The sequence below is a fragment of the Muntiacus reevesi genome, chromosome 16 (assembly GCF_963930625.1).
Source record: "Muntiacus reevesi chromosome 16, mMunRee1.1, whole genome shotgun sequence".
Lineage (NCBI taxonomy): Eukaryota > Metazoa > Chordata > Mammalia > Artiodactyla > Cervidae > Muntiacus > Muntiacus reevesi.
Window position 1 is genome coordinate 13827481 of NC_089264.1, and position 17622 is coordinate 13845102.

General features: G+C 36.3%; 1 long non-coding RNA gene and 1 pseudogene across 1 annotated transcript in view; one reads left to right on the forward strand and one right to left on the reverse strand.

Moving 5' to 3' along the window:
• Window positions 1-17622, forward strand: part of LOC136148082 (uncharacterized) — a 428573-nt gene that overhangs the window by 402316 nt on the left and 8635 nt on the right. The gene's annotated exons all lie outside the window — the stretch shown is intronic.
• Window positions 9851-11142, reverse strand: LOC136147923 (large ribosomal subunit protein uL3-like; annotated as a pseudogene).

A 17622-nucleotide genomic window follows, 5' to 3' on the forward strand; every position in this document is an offset into this window, starting at 1 on the left:
GAATGTTATAAGAACTTACAGATGTGTTGGACATAATGTTTTGAAACTCTCTTGCTCATAATTTTCCTAGCACGTTTCATTTTCCTGGTGTCCTTTGATTTTAGCAAATTCTCTGGAGCCCATTTCCTAGAGGTTTTCATTTGTTTTCTCTTTAAAAATCATTTCTTCCAGGAGAAATCCTCAAACACGTGAAAAATTTGTATTCAATTCAAGCTCCAAGCTTTGTGGGGAACAACACTTAAGAGACCACTCGGAAGGTGCAGGCCCTGAAAATGCTGTGGGCCGCTTGCTTAACTAGATTGGCTGCATGAAGCATGTTACACCTGTGCTCTGCTGTCTGCGCTGATTGCCTTTTAGCTTCTGAGTGCAATTCAAGGTGATCATTTTAATCTCTAAGGCCCTGTATGGCCTGGGACCCAGTTATCTGATAAATTGCCTCTTTCCCTGGGCCTGGCAATTAATATCAGCCAGAGTGCTGCCACTAACAGTTCCCTGTTTTTAAACCGAGGAACTAAAGGCAGAGGAGTGAGAGTGTGTGTGTGGAAGATGGGCACGTGGAGTGTACAAGACCCGTATCCCTGGGACTTCCTAGCACTTTTCAGAAGAGCAAGTACGTAGAAACATGGGATCAAAGTATGTAACTGACAGTCTAACTATTCTGATATTAGTTTTTTAAATTATTATCATCACTTCACTTACACATTTCTTTTATAAACATGGTTTATATTTTGCTTTGATAATCTGCCTTTAGCTCTTCAGTGAATGGGTGGCACTTTTTAAAGTAAAAGCCCCCCTGTATTACTTAAATTCTCAGAAACATAAATCATGATTGGATTCAACAGACAGGTGAAATATTCCTAAAAGAAACTCATTGAATACACATTTATCAGTGTCTCACTGCATGCCAAGTAGTTTTTAAATACCAAGGTACAGATATAAAAGGGGCTTATATAATGAAAGAACTATATCACTATTTAAGAATAACTGGTCCATAAAGTTAATGTTGCTGCTTTCCTTGCATACAAAATCAGAAATAGTATTTGATGAAATTAGTGGTTTATTCTAGCCTCACATGCTATAGTGCATACAGTTCCAACCACTGATATGAATGAGCATATTTGGCACTGGAGTTTAGGACTACACATGAGTTTAGTGATACTGGTTAAAGTCTGTCCAATTCTAATTACCTTCACAAAAAGGAATGCATTAAAGAGATATGAATGACTTACAGAATCAGAACAAAAGCAAATAGTCTATCTTAGGCAGAGCAGGAATCTGGGGAAATCCCAGGATCTAGGGAAAGATGGTAAGAGACTCAGGATACTTCTCAAAATGAATCCATTCCAACTGTTTCTGTCAATGCATCACTCTACTCAAGATTTAGTTGTCAGGGAGTGAGGCAAGGGGAAAAATAGAAATATTAACTACAGATTGCAGAATCAAGATGAATTTGTCCATTTAAAGTTTGGCAGATAGAAGCGTCCTCGGCTAGGTTTCTAACAGATTTCATACTCATGGCAACCAGCTCTACTTATTCCCCAACTGTAGGCTGAGCTCCAACCCAACCTTTAGAGTAAATTTTGTCTTTAGTTTGGGAGGATATTGACTTTCTTATTCAGTGTTCTGACTTGCCACCATGGTCCCCATAATTGGGTTTCTGCATCAAATGTGAGTTCTCAGTAACAACAACACTGCAAAGTTTTATGTAACTTAGTGCCAAAATAAGAGTTACAGAAACAAATGCTACAAAGATTTAGAGAAGAGAGGATATCATATGGTTCTATTCGGAGAAGGAGGGATGGGATGAGAATTGGTCCTGAAGCAAAAGTGAGGATAGAACCTGGATAATTAGAGAAAGTGGGAAGGCTTCCTGAGCAAATATTTACATTAAAGTGTTTATTTGGTTTGTTCAGAGGACCATCATAAAATTGACTAGAGTCAAGAAGTGACTCATTGGAAGAACAATTGGGAGGTAAATTTGCAAACAGAAAATGGCATCAGATGGTGAAGGCTGTGTTGTTTGAATTTTTTTCTAACTGTAGCAATAGCCATAAACAGCCTTCTAAGAAAAGCAAAGCTATGATTACCGAATAACTTTCTTATTTTCTTAAAAAATTTGGCATTGGAGAGTAGAAGGGCAAAGAAAGCCAAGCAAATTTTGTTTTGTTTTTCACATGCAAGATTGAAGAGAACTGTGCAATTTTAATAGTGTTTATTTTTGGTAATTAAAAAAAAACTAAATGAATGTAGAATATATAGAAAAGTAGGAAGAAAAAATTCTAAAACCATTTATGTTCTTAGAGCTCAGAGGTAGCTCTTGTTAATAAACATGTGTTTCATTCAATTTTTTTAAAACTTACAGAATTGGGATATTTCTTTATATAAAGTTATTTGTCTTTGCTATTGTGTCCTAGGTATCTTCTTATTTTCTTTATGGCTTTGAGATATTTGACCCCTTTTTATCTGTAACAATCCATTTCCTCAAGAATATAAAACTCATCACTATCTAGGAATCACCTTACCATACATCTTCTTCACTTAGGGGTTTTTTTTTTTTATCATTTTTGTTTCTGTTTATATTTATACATTTTAAAATCAGAGTACAGTAGTTTGGTTTCAGTTCAGTTCAGTCATTTAGTCTTGTCTGACTCTTTGCGACCCCATGAACCGCAGCACACCAGGCCTACCTGTCCATCATAATCTCCTGGAGTTTACTCAAACTCACGCCCATCGAATCAGTGATGCCATCCAGCCACTTCATCCTCTGTTGTCCCCTTCTCCTCCTGCCCCCAATCCCTCCAGCATCAGGGTCTTTTCCAATGAGTCAACTCTTCGCATGAGGTGGCCAAAGTGTTGGAGTTTCAGCTTCAGCATCAGTCCTTCCAATGATCACCCAGGACTAATCACCTTTAGGATGGACTGGTTGGATCTTCTTGCAGTTCAAGGGACTCTCAAGAGTCTTCTCCAACACCACAGTTCAAAAGCATTTACCAGTATCAATTAGATCCAAAAGGACCAGTGAACTGTGTACTTTAAAAAAGTAAATTTTATGGTATGTAAATTTATCTCAGTAAAGCCCAATTACAATCCAGCAAATTTTCTTTTTGTTTCAAACCTATTCCAATTGCAGCAATTTCTGTGAGATAAAATACTTCTAAATAAGAAAATTTCTACAAAACTTTTCAATTGAGTTAGAGTACTTAAAACTTGGAATTTTCTTAGACTCTTGGCTTTTTGGTTTACAGTGTAGAAAGGAAGAGATTACTGAATGGTTTCTGAAAATATCTTCTCTTGGGATCATGCAATTTAAATGTATATTCTCCTAATACTGCATGCTCTAAAGTTGAGATCAGAAGAAAACATTGTGTTTACATGTTGTGTGACTCTTAAAATCTTTTTATTTCTCTTTTGAGATTAAGTTCTGCAAAAAGGGAAGCTTTCTTTATAAAACATTCCCTTATTTTTTATCAATTCTCTATTGGAGTTTACACTGCTTGAGAGGTACCTGCCTAAAAGAATGATGATAAATACTCATAAATGTGATTAAGCCAATATTGAAGTCAAAAATACCTATACAGTGAAAAGAAACCAAGTTTTTGAATGACTGAATGACTGCTAGAAAACAAAGTAGAATATGTGAAATCTGTATAATTTGGAGTTATTTCCTTATATAGTTCCTTAACTATTATTAGTCCAAATCATATAATTTATAATTTCAAATAATGTTTCAAGTTCTTTTAATATTAGATGGTCATTTTTTTCCTAGAGAGAAGTTACTTTTTAGTTCCTTTAAGGTCACGGGGAACAAAGAAAATATTGAAGAAGGAACTGTGTTCCTTAGACTGTGAAAGATGATTCACGTGATCTGCCTTTCCATTCTTTTTTTTTTTTAATTAGTTGGAGGCTAATTACTTCACAACATTTCAGTGGGTTTTGTCATACATTGACATGAATCAGCCATGGAGTTACACGTATTCTCCATCCCGATCCCCCCTCCCACCTCCCTCTCCACCCGATTCCTCTGGGTCTTCCCAGTGTACCAAATGCAATGGGATATTTGATTTTTCAAAAGATTTTGGAGACTATCTAATCAATGCTTTGTTTTGGAGATGAGATTACTCAAGTCTAGAAATCAAAGTACAGAAACCTGGGATCCTCATGTCACATTTTCATGATACCATTGCTGTTTAAGATCCAGATTTAGAATTAATTTGGGGACTTCCCTGGCAGTCTAATGATTGAGACTTCATTTTCAGTGCAGGAGTTGCAGGTTCAATCCCTGGTTGGGGTGCTAAGATCCCACATGCCTCGAGGTCAAAAAACCAAAACATAAAACAGAAGCAGTACTGTAACAAATAAAGACTTTACAAAAATGGTCCATATCAAAAAGATCTTATACAAAAGAATAGAATTAGTTTTAATGGAATGACCCATGACATGGATTAATTTCCAAACTTGAATCCTCATGAAAGGAATGTGTGCCCTTGGAAAGTGAACATCGGTGCACAGGATGGTTTTATAAACACTTTGGTTACTTAAATTTATCTAATCTGCAAGACAAGTTACCGAATATCAATTATTGTCATTTATAAAACTTTATAATTATAAAATAGAAAATGAGATTTGACCTATTTTAAAAAGTAATCTTTGAGTGGCAGTATCTTAATTTGTTTCATATTGTATTTGTTTACTCTCTGCTACAATTCATTGATTTTGAGACTACATAGTAATATACATACATATATATTCATGCACGTAGATATTAATAAATATATATGTGAACATATGACTAAGTTAGTAGTCTTGGTATTGTGAAATAGCATATGGGATATTTTTAAGTTGAAATTCTTAATGTAACATAGGAAATCCAATTTCCCTGGAAAAATTTGTTTGACAATGGCATCAAACTATGAAAACTTTTCTGGCTAACCAAAAGTTATTAATTTCCATAAGTGGAAATAATTTCAGAGCATGAAAGTTGGATCTGTTTATAATTGATTTAAATAATTTGGGGGGAAATTTTATTATTTTGGAAATATTAGAACATGTGGTTAACATTAATTTTATTTTAATTTAATGACACTCCTCTAGAACTTCTCTCTTATAAATATGATTATTCATAATTGTCCTCCTCCTTTGTTCCTTCCTCATCTAGTTTCCACTGCCTGCTCTTTCTGTCATAGCATGACCTTTTATTGTGATTAGATCTTCTATTATAACTAGAATCACTTTCCTTACTTCAAAAATCTATAAGATGATTCAGATAATGGAAAATAAAAAGTTTAACATATAATAGTGTAAAAATGTTATTTATATCATAATTAAGTTTATTTAGCTCTGTCCGTTGAATTGGAAATGTAACCCATTGATTTCTGAGGCATATGACATCTTGAAAGTGAAAGTGTTAGTGACTCAGTAGTATCTGACTCTTTGCAACCCCATGGACTATGGCCCACCAGGCTCCTCTGTCCATGAACTTCTCCAGCAAGAGTACTGGAGTGGGTCTTCATTTCCTTCTCCAGGGGGTCGTCCTAATCTAGGGATTGAATCCAGGTCTCCTGCATTGCAGACAGATTCTTTACTGTTTGAGCCTCTGGGGAAGCCCCAATTTAGCTTATATTTGGCCCATGGTGTTATATTGTTTTTTACTCCCTTGAATTTCAAGTTATCTTTCTTTTCTCTTGTTTATTTTTATTTATTTATTTATTTTTTTGAAGTTAGCAACAGTCTTTATTCTCCACTGTTTAATCTCAGATATTGGCCATCATCAGTATGAATCTTATCAATGGCAATGAGGACTATTTTCTTCCATGTGCTTGAATGTTGGCACATGTGAGCAGGGTGAGAGGCTTTGCCATGAAATCAGACTTGTTACCCTCTTCAGAACCATCCTGAGCACTCCCTTTCATTAGCACTCCTCCTGTTTTGTATCTGTGTTTACCATCGCTCTTGTATCAATACCCACATCACTTTTGTATCATCCCACTGATGCTTACAGCGAGAGGAAGGTGAGACCTTTCAAAGATAATTTAAGGCTCAGAATGTCTTTATCCTAATCTTCCTCTATTTGATTGCTATTCGGAATGTGTTTAGGAATCTAGATTGGAACAAATTTCCTTTTGTATTTTCAAAGTGTTGCTGCATAGTTGTTAGTTCCTGGTGGTGAGGGTAGGGTCTAGAAGCCATATGGTTTCCTGATCCTTTAAATAAGACCTGCTTTTTTGTTTGCTAGCTTTTTTTTTTCTTTTTTCTCTGGAAGTTAAGTTCTTGTCTGCATTTTTGTACAGTTTTATAGTGATGTGCTTTGCTATGGTCTGCTTTCTTATATTGTGTTAGAGATTAAGTGGTCCCATCCATTTTAGAAACACATGTCTTTCAATATTGTAGTATTAGAATATTTTATTAATAATTTTCTTTGTCACATCACTCTGTCTCTCTACATGCCTTTGGTTACTTTGCAACCCCTATTCAGGTGTTGCATCTCATTCCAGTTTTCTTATATTCCTCTCCTTTTTTTTTTTTTTTTAATATCTCTAAGTCATTTTGCTCTATGTTTTGGGATAATTTCCTTAACTTTATATTATTTATTTATTTTTAAAATAAAATTTTTAAAATTTATTGTTTTGTTTATATACTGTATTTTAAAATATCTTTCTACAGTGCTTTACCTTATAAGAGCCTGTTTTTATTCTCTAAACATTTCTTGGAGGTTGTCCATTTTGCTTTTTGGATATACTCTGGTGTCTTATCTCTTGGCTAGTGTCAATAATAGTTTTGCTTTTTTTTTCAGAAGAACTATCTTAAAAATATTCCTGCATAGTTTCCATTCCTTCCAAATTTATTTTATTCTTTTTGATTGGTTTAATCTCTATTGGAGAAGTTCTTCTTAAATGGTAATTCCAGGATATCTGGTCATGATTATGAGCAGGGGAGTAAAAAGTGATTGGAAGCATCGGGTATGTGGATGAAACTGCCAGCTTCAAACTTCTCTGCAGTGTGAGCTAGAAGGGCAATGACAGTGTGCACGCCAGATAATTCCATATTTTCATTAGGTGCTCAGGTGTTTATACCTGGAGTCATCCTACCCAAATAATTTCTATTTTACCTTTTCCAACCATTAAAACGGGATTTCTTCACTACCTAAAGTCATGGAGTAGAAGCAGCATCTAGCTGTACATTATTATTGTGAACACAGACCTCCTTAACTATAGCAGATGCTAATTGGAATCCATTTGTTTCTGAGGACCTTTATCTCAGAGCCTCTGATTTTCTGCTTTAACATGGATGGCACATCTAGACCTGCTGCCACCTATCATTTATTTCTTATGTACTAGGTGTCAGGAAATATCTGCAGTGGTGGATCCAGAAATGAAGGTTTAAATACATTATATAAGGTAATGTGTACTAAAATAAAAAATTAAAGAAGTAAAAAAATTATCTGTATACAATTTTAGGAGAAGGGATATAATGATGTAATATCATTAATTTTTTATTGAGGTGAAACTATTAATAATAATGAAATTTATATCTTTAGAAATTAAGGTACAAACTTACTTATTTGAATGATTTAAACAGTCATTGAAGAAGAAAAAATTAGAAATCATTAAACATAGTTTTGTCTGCAGAAAAGACTGGGAGTGTGAAAAAGATATTTTTACTTTTTGTCATTTAGACATCCATATTTTTAACTTTGTTACCATAAGTCTGTTTACTCTTATGATAATAATAAAACATGACCACTTTGGGGAAAATATCATCATGACTTTAAAATAAAATATCTAAAATTAGTTAAAATTTATTAGCAAATGAGAGAATAAATATTTTTCTAGATGAAAGTCTATGTTACTTCATATAAAATTGTGTTTATTGAGGGCCACCTAATGGGACTGGAATTATACTTAATGTTGGAGATACAGCAATAAAAACGTGTCCCTTTCGTCATAGATATAGTAGTTTAGACACATAAAGACAAGTAAAGAAGCAGAACTGCCACTCTGAAATACTTAAGATGATAAACCCAGATTTGAGAAGGCAAGAGCCTTCATAAGAAAAAGAAATCTAAGCTAAAGGCTATAGAAAGATAGAGGACACTTGGAATAACCCCTCTCACATACATGCATCCTTACCTCTTTCTACTTTTTCTTTTTCTTTCTAATTTTCTTTCTAATCTTTCACTCTCTTTTCTAATTTTGTCGACTAAGTCTCAGAAAAATAGTTCTCTTTTGTTCCTCAGGATAAACCAAAACCAACAAACACACACACACAGCATGTTTTAAAGACGTCTTCTGATTTTACAATGGTGATTAATCTCATTTACCAACCTAAAGCATCAGTTATGATAATTATTATAACAGTAAACAGACATGATAACAAAGTTACAAATATAAATGTTTAAATAGTGAAAAGTAAAAGTCTTTCACATTTTGTCTTTTCCATAAACAAAAATATGTTTAACAATTTCTAGCTTTTCTCCTTTGTTGGCTATTTAAATAATTTAAGAAAGTATGCTTGTACCTTAATTTCTGAAAATATAAATTTAGTTATTATCAATAGTTTCACCTCAATAAAAAATTAATGCTATTACCCTACACCATTATATTCTTTCTCCTAAAAAATGTATACAGCTGCAACCCATGAAATATTAACAGTGCTGTATCCACACCCAATTTATTAATTCCAATAATAGTGACAGTATTAACTATAATAATGCTGTGTAGCAAACTACTGCAAACTCTAACGATCTACAGTATTCAACATGTATTTAGATGTTTATCTGAACAGCTGAGATCAATTGATCCAAGCCCAACACAGCTCTGTGCCCTAATTTCAGCTGACTTTCCTCAAGTGCTTAGAGGCTCTGCTGGGCCTCAGATGCTCTAGACTGGTTTCCATGTGAGCAGGTTAGCTAGACTCTTCGTGTTTCTCTCACTACTTTAGTCCAGTCATTTTCTTTATAAGTTGATGGCAGGGGTCTTGGAAAGAGAAGTGAAGTATGGGAAGACTCTCAAAGCCTAGGATCAGAACTGGCATATCATCAATTCTGTGCTGTTCTGTTGATCTGAGCAAGACTTGTGGGCCAACCTGAAACCAAGAAGAAGGAAAATATACTCTACTGCTTCATGGGAGAATCTGAAAAGTCACAGGGCAGAGAGTAGGTATAGGGAAGATTAAAGAATCGAGGCGCCAAATGCCAAGTTCACAAATACTAAAACATAGACTAATTATAAGAATGTCCAATACATTTTTTTCACTATACCTACTCCATAGCTATTTTTCAGAAATAACACACTTCAAAATATCTTCAGAAACCCTTGTTTCCTAGAGGTCCAAAGCATGTGCCATGTCAGCCTACTAGATTATCCTGCCCTGCCGCCCTTAGAGGATTTTAATTTCAACTGGTTTTATAGAGTTAAATATACCAAGAATCATAAATATGACTTTGACTCTCAAACAAAACAGATAAAAGGATAATACTGTCAACGTTCCATGGACAGAGGAACTTGGCAGGCTACAGGCCATGGGGTCACAAAGAGTCGGATATGACTTAGTGACTAAACCACCATCATATCAGAGGTATACTAATAAGAGCATTTGTTGACCTTATATGAGAGGATTTTTGTGGTATGACTTTTTAAAAGTGTCCATGACCAATGATCAGTTATTTTTTGTCAATGTCAGTTTTTTGGTCCATGAATATAATGTGATAATGTCTACTGGAGAATATGACTTAGAAAAGTAAGTCACCTATTAGAATTCCTGGTAGATGACAGATGTTGAGTCTGTATTTGTTGATACTATATTGAGCTCTAGTTTTGTGGGATTTGGAGCAGATTATTTAGGTCCTGTTAGCTTTAGTTTTCTTTTTATTTTCCACTGGAAAATGATTTTATTGAGATTCTACCAGCTGTACAATCTGTTCTATTAGGCCCCGTCTTCCTTGGCAATTCGGTCCTTCTTAAGTGGTCCCATGAAGGCTTTCCTCTCCTCCACAGTCTGGAAGCAACCATGACCAAATTTGGAGGTGGTGTCAATAAATTTGAGGTCAGTCTTCTCCAGGGCCTGCCTTTTGGTCTGCACCAGCAAGGACTTGCACAGAGTGAACACTCGCTTCTTGGTTCCCACCACACAGCCTTTGAGCATGACAAGGTCATTGGTCACCTGACCGTAGTGGACAAAGCCACCCAGAGGGTTGATGCTCTTGTCAGACAGATCGTGATCAGTAGAGGCATTGTTCTTGATCAGTTTGCCGTCCTTGATGAGGTAGCCCTGACTGATCTTGTAGATCTCCTTGTTGATCTCAGTGCGGTGACGGTAGCCTTCCTGCCCAGCCCGAGTCGCAGAGAAGGCCACCCGGGCAGGATGCCATGCCCCAATTCAGGCAACCCTGCGCAGCCCTCGGTGGGTCTTATGGGGCAGCTTCTTGGTGTGCCAATGGCTCGCGACCCCTCTGTAGCCTTTGCCCTTAGTCACCCCAATGACATCAGTCATCTCATCCTGGCCAAGAACTTGGTTCACAGGGACCTGCTGCTCAAGCCTCTCGCGGGCCCAGTCCAGTTTTTCAGCCACAGTGCCTCCGTTCACCTGGCTCTCCATGAGATGGGCCTTCTTCTGGAGCAGAGGAAGCAGGCGCATCTGGGTGTGGGCAATGACACGGATGACCTGACAGTACTTCTTCATGCTGCTGAAGTCCCTCTCCAGTTGCTTCTTGCCATCGACGTCCTGCCACTTCTTGCAGTATTTGGGGAAGGCCTTCTTCTTAGATTTATGCCAGTTCTTGTAGAAGTGCCTTTTGTACTTGTCACTGATATGCTCAGCAAAGATGGTCTTAAAGGTCCAGAGGCCTTGGGGTGTTTCCACGTAGCCCACGATGCCCACAGTCACCATGGGCGGAGTCTCCACGATGGTCACAGCCTCCACAACTTCCCTCTTGTTCACCTTGGACCCTGGCCTATCGACCTCCCTCACAATGTGGGTCATGCCAGCCTTGTAGCCGAGGAAGGCGGTGAGGTGCACGGGCTTGGAAAAGTCATCCTTGGGGAAGCGCTTCACCTTCCCGCGGAGCCGGCTGCTGCGCTTCCGAGGCAGGAAGCCCAGGGACCCGTGCCTGGGAGCAGAGAACTTCCTGTGAGACATCCTGCCATCAGAAGCTGCCTGTAGAGGAGCTTTAGTTTTCTTGTCTGTAAAACTAGATGCATGTGTGCAGGCTAAGTCGCTCAGTCTTGTCCAACCGTTTGTGACCCAATGGACCATACCCCACCCAATGGAATTCTGTCCATGGGATTCTCCAGGCAAGAATACTGGAGTGGGTTGTCATTTCCTCCTCCAGGGGATCTTCCCAACCCAGGGGTCAAACTTGCCTCTCTTATGTTTCCTATACTGGCAGGCAGGTTCTTTACTACTAGTGCTATCTGGGGAGCCCCAAAACTGAGATACTAATGCCTATTTTAAGAGTTATGACAGTTACATTAGTTAATCCACAAAAGGTAGAAGAGTGCGTGAATATGGTGAACATGTAGTCATTAAGATTAATTAGCTTGATAGGGATTGCGTTGAATCTATAGATTGCTTTGGGTAGTATAGACATTTTGACAATATTGATTCTTCCAATCCATGAACATGGTATGTTTCTCCATCTGTTTGTGTCCTCTTTGATTTCTTTAATCAGTATTTTATAGTTTTCTATGTATGGGTCTTTTGTTTCTTTAGGTAGATATATTCCTAAGTATTTTATTCTTTTTGTTGCAATGGGGAATGGTATTATTTCCTTAATATCTCTTTCTGTTTTCTCATTGTTAGTGTATAGGAATGCAAGAGATTTCTGTGTGTTAATTTTATATCCTGCAACATTACTATATTCGTTGATTAGCTCTAGTAATTTTCTGGTAGAGTCTTTAGGGTTTTCTATGTAAAGAATCATGTCATATGCAAACAACGAGAGTTTCAACAGTATTTTTCACAGAACTAGAACAAATAATTTCACAATTTGTATGGAAATACAAAAAAACCTCGAATAGCCAAAGTAATCTTGAGAAAGAAGAATGGAACTGGAGGAATCAACCTGCCTGACTTCAGACTATACTACAAAGCCACAGTCATCAAGACAGTATGGTACTGGCACAAAGACAGAAATATAGATCAATGGAACAGAATAGAAAGCCCAGAGATAAATCCACGAACCTATGGACACCTTATCTTTGACAAAGGAGGCAAGGATATACATTGGAAAAAAGACAACCTCTTTAACAAGTGGTGCTGGGAAAACTGGTTAACCACTTGTTAAAGAATGAAACTAGAACACTTTCTAACACCATACGCAAAAATAAACTTAAAATGGATTAAAGATCTAAATGTAAGACCAGAAACTATAAAACTCCTAGAGGAGAACATAGGCAAAACACTCTCCAACATGAATCACAGCCGGATCCTCTATGACCCACCTCCCAGAATATTGGAAATAAAAGCAAAAATAAACAAATGGGACCTAATGAAACTTAAAAGCTTTTGAACGACAAAGGAAACTATAAGCAAGGTGAAAAGACAGCCCTCAGATTGAGAGAAAATAGTAGCAAACAAAGCAACAGACAAAGGATTAATCTCAAAAATATACAAGCAACTCCTGAAGCTCAATTCCAGAAAAATAAATGACCCAATCAAAAAATGGGCCAAAGAACTAAACAGACATTTCTCCAAAGAAGACATACAGATGGCTAACAAACACATGGAAAGATGCTCAACATTACTCATTATCAGAGAAATGCAAATCAAAACCACAATGAGGTACTATTACACACCAGTCAGGATGGCTGCTATCTAAAAGTCTACAAGCAATAAATGCTGGAGAGGGTGTAGAGAAAAGGGAACCCTCTTACACTATTGGTGGGAATGCAAACTAGTACAGCCACTATGGAGAACAGTGTGGAGATTTCTTAAAAAACTGAAAATAGAACTGCCATATGACCCAGCAATCCCACTTCTGGGCATACACACCGAGGAAACCAGATCTGAAAGAGACACGTGCACCCCAATGTTCATCGCAGCACTGTTTATAATAGCCAGGACATGGAAGCAACCTAGGTGCCCATCAGGAGACGAATGGATAAGGAAGCTGTGGTACATATACAGCATGGAATATTACTCAGCCGTTAAAAAGAATTCATTTGAATCAATTCTAATGAGATGGATGAAACTGGAGCCCATTATACAGAGTGAAGTAAGCCAGAAAGATAAAGAACATTACAGCATACTAACACATATATATGGAATTTGGAAAGATGGTATTGATAACCCTATATGCAAAAGAGAAAAAGAGACAGATGTACAGAACAGACTTTTGGACTCTGTGGTAGAAGGTGAGGGTGGGATGTTTCTAGAGAACAGCATCGAAACATGTATGTTATGAAGTATGAAACAGATTGCCAGCCCAGGTTGGATGCATGAGACAAGTGCTTGGGCCTGGTTCACTGGGATGACCCAGAGGAATCGGGTAGAGAGGGAGGTGGGAGGGGGGATCGGGTTGGGGAATACATGTAACTCCATGACTGATTCATGTCAATGTATGGCAAAACCCACTACAATATTGTAAAATAATTAGCCTCCAACTAATAAAAATAAATTTAAAAAAAAAGAAAAGAGAAAAAAATAAAAAACAGAGACATTACTTTGCCAAAAAAAAAAAAAAAAAGAATAATTAGCAACTTCTTGGAATATAAATCTTTAATGTCTCATATATAATGTTACTTTTATGAAAGTTAGTAAAACATATAAAATTATCAGTTTATCATTCAAAAGAAGTTATTCAGCCTATTGTGCCCATATTAAGGAGCAAATTATTTAATTAAAGAGCTAATATATGTTCCTTATACCTGCTTATATCCTAGATGTGGAGAAAATAGATGTATGTTTGAAACATAAACCAAAAAGCAGGCAGGAAATTAATTCTGAAATGGTAGTTTATTTAAAAATTTCTCTAGAAATTAAAGAAAAGAGAAGATCAATAGCCAGAAAGAGGCTAGAGGGGGATAGAAAAGAACTGTTAATCTGAACTTGAACAAATGTATATTCAGGATATTCAAAATGAGGAAACAGTAGGCTTGAGCTCAAGAAGCAGTGAGAAGACAAGAGTTAAAAAACAAACAAAACAAAACATTTGCTTACATTGAAATGGTGCATGAAGTTAAAAGGGAAAGATGGGGCCAGATTCAGGAGAAACTTTGAATATCATTTTGAATCATATCTAAGTCTAAACATTAGCCACAAATCAGTTTGCTTTGAGTTTTAAAAATATTTTGATCATTATTCTTTGCATCCATAAACCTAATGTATATATAACAAATGAAGTAACTAGTGATGTAATCAATATCTTTGAGAGGGGGTACTTTGCTAATTTTGGTTCACAAGTGTGAAATTTAAGAGCTAGACTTTGCAAAATTATTTCTAAAATTCTCTACTATTTTAATCACTAATCAATTAATCTTACAGTAAATGTTTCTTGCTTGTGTATTATCTGCTAGGGTTTTGATGGATAATGTGCACATTGTTGTAGACCTCAAGAAGCATGCAATCAGTTTGGAATTTATGGGTAAAGCAACTAACACAAAGTCAAATGTTAAATTCTTGGGTATGGATGCTGAGTGCCATAGTGGCTCTTAGAAGGGAGAGGTCTGTGTGATCAGAAAATACAATTTCTAGAAAGAATACAACTTGATGTGTACCTTAATACATACTTAGGAGACGAATGTGTGTAAGAAATGGTGAGAGAGTCATGATAAGAGAAGATTCAGCAAACACAGAGATGTAGGGGTGATCACAATGTTCTCCACTTTCAAAAGGAACCTGCCTAAATGTTAAGGCATAAACGTACTGAATGAGTCCACTGGAGTCAGAAAACGCAGGGACTGAAAACCAGTCGAAGATTTTGAGTCTAAGGTTGAAAACACGAGAGAGTTGTGGGAGCATAAGGAAGACAGTGTTAAGACAGATCAACCTAGTTGTGGTGGGCAGAGAAAGGTTAATCAAAGAAGACTCAGACAGGATTTGAAAGTGAAAGTACTAGCCTCATAATCATGTCTGACTCTTTTCGACCCCATAACTGTAGCCTGCCAGGCTCTCCCAGGCAGGCTAGTAGAGTGGGTTGCCATTTCTATTCCAAGGGATCTTCCCAACCCAAGGATCAAACTTGGGTCTCTTGCGTTGCAGGCAGATTCTTTACTGAATGAGGCCACAGGGAAGACCCTCAGACAGGATTTGGGTTGTATCAAGGACTCCAGAATATTTCTTTTTTTTCAATTTTTTTCTCTATATGTCCCATACAATGGTCAGTATATCACAAGATATTATGTAACCTCAAGTATGTAAAAATTGGAGCTCTCAAATAATCATCAAATAAAATATTTTCCAATTAGATCCTGTCCCAAACTTTTTTTAAAAAAACTGCAGCCTTATGTTTATCATTTCATGTTATAAATGTAGATAAATAGACAAAAGAACACAATAGTCTGTATAATAAGACAACAACAACAAAAGATAGCCCTATGCTAGTATCTTACATAGAAATCAACTCCCGATATTTCTTTCCAGATTGGTTTTGAGCAAGAGTTTTAGCTCTTTATCCATATTTGTTTTTGAAATTTTGGCATCACCACATTGTATCCCATTTGTTTCTAATGTTAGCACTGTTCATAGAAGGGAAAATACTAAGTCTAGGAAGATCATTTCAACCCATTGTTTTATCAGTTCCTTAAGCATAGAGGGCTGTTTTGTCTCAGAACAACTACAGTGCACTGTTTGTAATTATGGAGGCATCTTGGAATCGCAGACACCAAGAGAGAAAGCTCTGTGATCTGACTGTGACTGGGAAAGAGAGAAGGCTTCCATGAAAATTCAATGTCTTTAAAATTAGAAATATTCTGGCTTCGAACTAATTGTTAAAATTTAGAAGTAGAGGGAAATAGCTTAATTTTGAAATGATATTCTCTTTTTGAAAAATATATATTGAAGCATTTTTATATAAAGTCTTTTATAACATCGAGTAACTCTGACACTTCTTTGATGAGTAAAGTGTAATGAATCGGATCATATAGATTAAATTCTCTTTGAAATGCTCAAGGGTTTAAATAACTAGCGGATATGTGATTGGCCCAAATCATTTGGGGTTTTATTGACCCCAAAGCATTCAAAAGAGGAATTGAGCTTCTCAGGCCATCAAAATGTGGCTGTTGGTCCAATGATGATATCTGATGTGAAACCTCAAGAAAATATTTCTTTTTTAAAAACCATATTACAAAATTATTTTTGCATCCAGTTAGTAATAGATGATATAAGTCAGAGTCAAGGAAACATTTTCTTCTGGTATTTTTGGCAAAATCCTGTGCTAATTTTACCTGATTATCATGATAACTAATTTCCTTTTGCATGTAGTGTTAAGCTCTGCTTCTCAATTAGAATTAACTAGCTTTTCCAGAATTTGGTTAGAGTCAAGGGTGATGAGGCCCATGGGGAAGTGTGCAGGTGGAGAACCAGGAAATTATACCCTTGAGAAGCTCTGGGGTTTTTAATCATTGAGATCTGACCCATAATGACCGATGAAAGCATTCTGCTCCTCACTAGTGACTTGCAGATGGTAGACCTGGTTCAGATTCATGTTCACTTCTTTCTTCCTTAAGTAAGCAAACACACATGTATGTATGTGTGTGTGTAGAAATATGGGATTACAACAGCTGTCAAAAATTCTTATTTCTGTTATCCATGACACCTGGCATCAGACTAAGGTGCTAGGTGTGATTTTTCCATGCAAAGAATTATCCAACAAAAGCCTTTTCCATAAACCCCCTCTGCTCTGCACAAGGGGTTCTACCTGCTCAATTTTTCTGTAAATCTAAAATGTTCTAAAATCTCAAGTTTATTAACTTAAAAAAAAGCCTTTCACCATAGAGATTAAATCAGAAGCTTTGCTCTCCCATGTGCTATCCTTCCAAATGGCACACACATGCGAACACACACACACACACACACACACATTTCCCCCAATGTTCTGAGTGATACAACTAACTAGCTTTCTCTCACATATAATATATATACAAGTAATGTATATTTGCAATGCATATGCCAATATAAACACACACACATATGACTTAGAAGGGGTATCAAACTAAAGTAAAACATGCAATTATGAATCATAACTGACATTGAGTCTGTTATCATATTATGATTTGTAAGGTGCTCTGTGCACACAGCTGATGATGGAAGAGATGCAGACCCAGTGAGCTGAGAAAAGTCAGAGATATCTTTTGTATATTTCCCCCACACTGTGTAATCTATGTTTACATAATTCATTTTCATTTGAGAAGGGCAGCGACTTCCATCCTTTCTCCTTTTTTTTCCTCATTGGTTTAACAAATTCTCAAGGTCTTTTTAATTAACTAGGAATTTTAGCTCAATTGAATTTGCAATTATATCTATTAACAGTGAAATGATAATAAAGGTAACAATAAAATAAAGATAAAATATAGACAATGATCTTAAATATTTATTTTATTTTTGCTTGTTACAAAATAATAAAGCAAAAATATTAATTCCTCATATTAATAAATGTTTTGCTTGATTTATCTTCTACAATAAAGAATT